We start from the raw sequence: 6180 nt of genomic DNA, 5'->3' as shown, positions 1-6180 counted from the left end.
CTAGAACGGCACAGAACTAGCATTACACCACAATCAACAGGGAACAGATCATTACTCGTGTTAAAATGTTTTTGACTACCAATGATTTCGACGATCGTTTTTATAACCACCGTTATAAAAATCACCCAATCAGAAGCTTCAAAGGTTATTATAAAAAATGTCAAATTTTGAATTCAATCAGTTCGCCGTCGGCCTCTGTCTCGAAACGACTCAAGATCGAGATTGCATTGATTCTTCGCCGCCATCTTTGTTATTAAGAATTACTTGACACTCAAAATCGTGACTGCATTAATTCTTCACTAATTTGATTTACTACCGCCATCTTTGTTCAATATAATGTCTCAACACTTAACAACATGAGTGGCCTAATCTCTGTTGATTTGGTGAGGCTGAAGGAGAACATTCCCCGGTGGACCTTGTTTTCCATACAACTGCACATATTCATTCATTTTGTATGAATCAGAAGATTCTATTGTTGGCATTGGTTTCTTCGCTATCTTTCTAGTTGGAATTCTTTTCCAGAAAGATTACAGGATGGACCACATGAAAGTTGCCAACATTCCTAAGTGAAAGTGTTTTAGTGGCACAAACTAAATTCAAACTTGTCTCATCCAGGTTGTCAGTCCATGTCGTTAACCACTTAGCCACCATCACCTCCCATTGCTTGTATTTAATTGTTTGTATTCGATAAAATTGTGCACTTTTGTCTTTTCTCACAAAGCATAAACAATAATCTCCCTTTAATTATTTTATTAAAAAAAAAATTTATGTAACTTCTAGCATTGCAGTGCTAACATCTGGCTTTTAGCTGTCTAGAAAATATACAAAACACAATAGCACCATACGTTTTACTCTTTCTCCTTAATTAACATCCAACCTGCTATACCACCATGGTGATAATCGATATTTAGCAAGTATCGATTACTTCTTATGCCAAACATCACAGGTGTCATACCCTGAATGATGTAAGAATGATCAAAGTCATTTTATTATGTCATCAATAATAAATGTCAGAATATAATATTGATTTTTGATAACAATATATATTTAGTTTAGTTGTAATATGTTCAGCACATATTAAGTCTTAAAGGATGAAATAGATTTGAGGCACCCCAGAATTAGCAACAACCAAAAATGACACATGTTGCCTTAACAATTTTTTTTTATTCTTGTTGAATTATGAACTAACTAATATGGCTTATACACACATTTATAACATTTCTTTAACATTTTTTAAGTGTTTTATTGATCCTCGAACAAACAGAGGGTGGACCTGTAAATTCACCTTTGTCCATTTGTTCGTTCGTCTGTCCGCACTTTTCCCAATAACTACATCTTGGAATTTTTTGAAATTTTGCACAAACATTAAACATGTAACAGAACAGATTTTCCGGGAAAATTCTGGTTGGCCCCATAGGGGTGTCTTTCAGGTTAAAATGGCTAAAATTGACACTTTTGTGCTTATTAAAAAAAAATTGATGCCTTTTCATTGAGTATTTCCAAATATTTTAAAGTTTAAAAGCATTTTTCACGATAGTTTTTTTGTTTTATTTTTGTTTTGTTTGTTTTGTTTTTTTTTTATTAAAATGATCGATGAATTCAATATTTTAGCACCGGGCGTAATTTATTTCTTTTAAATATATTTAAAACTTGAAAGTTTTATAACATTTTATCTGTAAATAATTTACATGACTGAAATGGGAAATGAAATAGGAAATTGTCTATTCTCTCCCGAGACAATATGAACACAAATTCATCTTAAAAATTCATTAACTAATTAGGTTTAATTAAAGTTTTGCTATGAACTAAAAATAAAGAGTACATTAAATTTTAGTTAATATATTTTCTCATGTTTTATCTTATAAATAAATGCTGTATGCACTGTGCTGAAATAATAACTTTATTTAGAAAGCCATTCTTAACAGGAGTGGGGGGAGCTTTCTAACTATTCTGCACTCTCACCTAACAATTTAATGAAAAAAAAAGATACCATAAAAATTTAATTTAACTTGAAAATCATATCTAAAATATAGCACGGTGCATACACTTCACAAGCACCATTATTATTATTATAACAGCAACAACAATAATTTAATAAAAAGGTACTTCACGGGGAATATGGACCTTGTGTAAACGGGTTTTAATTTAATAATTGCTTCCTAAAAAGCGCATACGCAAAAGGTTTTCATTGGTTTATTTAATCACAAAAACTTTTTTGAAGGTACTATTTGAGGCAAAAAAGGCCAAAAGCATTATTTGAATATGTATGAAAAAATAAATGCAACAAAACCTAAAAATATTAGTGTGGAAAATATAATATAATGATAAAAATAAATTAAAACAAAATGGAAATAAGAAACAAGCACAAAATAAAATTATCAATCAAATTTAATTAAAGAAATAAATAAAAATTCAAAGAATAAAATACATGCCTGATTACAAAAAAAGTGTATGAGATATATACGAAGAAAGTGAAAGAAAACCCCAGAGAGTAGCTATTAAATTTAAACCCAATTACGCAGGGTCCACGTTCCCCTGGGACGTGCCAAAAAAAAAAAACTGTAGATGACATTGACTGGTTCCACACCAACTAGTTGTGAAGGGTCAGGAAGGATGGAAAGTCTCAGGTGGGAGAATACTAATCAGACCTCCACTGGAAGTGTGCAGTTCAAATCTGGTAACTTGGGGAAGCATTTTGTCACCCAAACCGCGGGAAACACCAATGGCCGATGCCAACGGGAAATCAATGGCAAACGGCTATTGCGTGCAATCATCTGCACGAGTGGTCAAGAGGTGGAGAACATTGGAAATCTGGGGGGACTTGTTGTCACTCAGTCTCCAGCGAATACCATAGGTTACTGCCAGTGAGAGATCACTGATGATGGCCTGTGAGACAACTCCTAGTGAGTGAAATAATAATAATAATGTCCTCTCCCAAATTCACCACCACCCTGATTTAATATCATAGATGTTTAATGTATTTTCTTAGGTTTTAACCAATGTTCACATTATGGTCTTATCGTCTTTTAGTAGTTGTGAGAACTTCATTTCTGTATTCATGTATTCTGCACTGATATGAAAATGAAGACTAAAATTCCTAACCATGTAACTTGATGAAAATACGCTACACATTTTGATGAAAAACATGGGAAAAAATGAACATAGAAGAACAGAAAACCAAAACTTTAAATATAATTTCTTTATTAAAAGTAATAGTTATTTAAATATTTCAACATATAATCTTGAGGAGAGAATCCAGCTCCCCAATAAGGGGCACTCTGGATAGGAACAAAAATAAAAATTGTCCTAGTTATGAAAGATTTCCGCTACACCGGCCGAGGACAGAAAAGATGAATTGTAGCATCAGAACAAATACTACACTGTGATCTTGTCCCGAAGGCCAAGAATTGTTTGTGTATTATGTTTCTTTAATTGTTTGTTCCCTAAATTCGTAACTCAGTTTTATCAGTATTAGATTGTATATTGCTTTAAAATTACGTAATTTTACATCGATGATATCAATACACTATCAATAATTCCCCCCACTCTTTATCTGTGCCTAAACCTAAACGTAGATTCCATGAACAAAGCTTCTTTCTTAGAACTGCACGCCTGTGGAATTGTCTTCCGTTTTCCTGCTTTCCGGCTGACTACAATATGATTGTCTTCAAGTCTAACGTAAATAAGTTCTTGATGAGCCGTTCCATATAAGTTATCAAATTTACCAAATTTTCATTACTAATGATTACTATATTGTCCAATTTCTACTGTACACTCTTTAACCCTTATCCTTGAGTGGCCTCTTGGCCTTGATAATGTGGTGATGCCTATGTAAAAAAAAAAAAAAAAAAAATGATATTTATATTTTATATTGAATAAAGTTCAGTTTTATTATTAATCGAATTAGGTGCCTTACTTTTCTTTTTTAACATGTTTTAATGCTCTTTTTAAAAATGCCATCATATAGTACTCTCACCTGAGAGTATCCTGTACCTCTAGAAACCCACGCCTGGAGTATTGTTGCCACATCTTGGCTAGTGCATCTACCACTAGCCTCTTCCTCTTGAATAGGGTCCACACACACCTCCAAACACGGGCACCCATGCTAGTATACATATATATATATATATATATATATATATATATATATATATATATATATATATATATATATAACCCATTTCTTTCTCAAGTTTATTGTTAAAATATATATATATATATATATATATATATATATATATATATATATATATATATATATATATATATATATATATGATATAAAGCTGACCATCTCTCTCTGTGTTTGTCAACGAATAGGCTCCTATATGGTTGACTATTATAGAAAACTGATCACATATAATGATAGAAGATGTATTGAGACACAGGAATGGGTATGTTTGATCGGGCATAATGATGATTCATTAAAATTGTGGGGTCTGCATACGCACCTGGTCCACAAAGTATGGAAATAAAAAATTAAAAAATTAAAAAAAGACGTATACAAGTGTTTTTGATATACATGTACATAATAATACTTTGATAAATATGTTTTAAGTTAAATAGCGATGGTATAATAAAATTGTGGGGTCTGAGTTCACGCCTGGCCACCATAGAATGGAAATAGGCACAAACTTTAATAAAGACTTTTCATATCTATCTGTGTAAGTATACTTTGATAATTATGTTTCAGTTTGAGGAAATATGGTATAATAAAATTATGGGGTGTTCGTTCGCACCTGACTTCCATAGAATGGAAATATGTCAGAAAGTTTAACAAGGTTTTTTAATATAGATCCACAGAATATTGTGATAAGTGTTTCAGTGTGAACAGGTATGGTATAATAAATTATGGGGTTTATCTATTTTATTTTTACTTTCATCATATTTTGCTTTGGTTTTGATACCCCCAAATTCGAAGCTATCTCTTTACAACCCTTCCTTTTCATAACCTATCATACTTTCATAAATCAGAGTCCATTTTCTGTAGGCTGTTTTTGAACCCAGTCAACGACGGGTACTTTTGCTAGTATATATATATATATATATATATATATATATATATATATATATATATTTACATGGGGGGGGGTCACCACTTATCAAAGCCCGGAGGCCACTCAGGGAATAAGTGTTATTGCGTGTACAGTAATCAATGAGATATTATTGTAGTAATCATTAGTATTGGAGATTTGATAGAGTGTCTTACTTAAGGGGGCGGTTTGTCAGGAATTTGTTTATGTTGGACTTGAAGACATCCAAGTTGTAGTCAGGTGGGAAACAGGCAAACGGAAGAGAGTTCCACAGTCGGGCACTTCTGAAAAAGAAGCTCTGCTCATAGAATCTACGTTTGGATTTAGGCACGGATAACGAGTGGGGAAAATTATTGACAGTAGTTTCAGCCAGACGAGTGTTTCTCGTGAAAGTTTAGCGAGGGGGGACGAGAGATTGGAGCTCAGACGAGCACTTGCTATGGAAATAACGATAAAACAAAGACAGGCTCGCAATGTCTCTTCTGTGGGAGAGAGGCTGCAGGGAAGAGAAAAGGGCATCCCCCCACTAAGCCACGAAGACTATTTTGTACTCTGTCAAGGCAGGATAGGCTGTTTTTAGCAGCTCCTGCCCAGATGTGGCAGCAGTACTCCATCCTTGGATGTACTTGGCTTTTATACAGATAGAGAATTGCATCAGTAGTAAGATATCTTCTGGAGCAGTAGAAGGATCCCACCATTTTCCCAGCGTCCTTGGCAACAGACCTGATGTACGTGTTCCATTTCAGATCAGGAGTAAAGGTCAAACCCAGAAGCTTGTCAAAACATGGAGCCTCCTCAAGACGAGAGTCATCCATTTCAATTGATGCTAGATGGGGATCAGAGCGTTGATGATGTAAAGATAGAAGCTTGGTTTTGGATGCATTAAATGTGACCAGCCACCTCTTCTCCCACTGTACCATGCGCTCAAGATCAGAGGAGAGAGAATCAGAGAGAACTTTGTAATTGATGGCCTTTGATGTGTTGCCATAGATGGTCGTGTCATCAGCATAGATGTCAACGAATGATTTAAGTATGTGTTTTGGGAGATCATTTATGTAGATCAGGAAGAGAGTTGGGCCCAGGATGGACCCCTGAGGGACTCTAGCATTTATACTGTGGGCCTCTGATTTCTGCCCATCAACCACTA

The sequence above is a fragment of the Euprymna scolopes genome, chromosome 7, assembly GCF_053919585.1.
Source record: "Euprymna scolopes isolate OS-2025 chromosome 7, ASM5391958v1, whole genome shotgun sequence".
Classification (NCBI taxonomy): domain Eukaryota; kingdom Metazoa; phylum Mollusca; class Cephalopoda; order Sepiida; family Sepiolidae; genus Euprymna; species Euprymna scolopes.
This window is presented reverse-complemented; position numbering follows the sequence as displayed.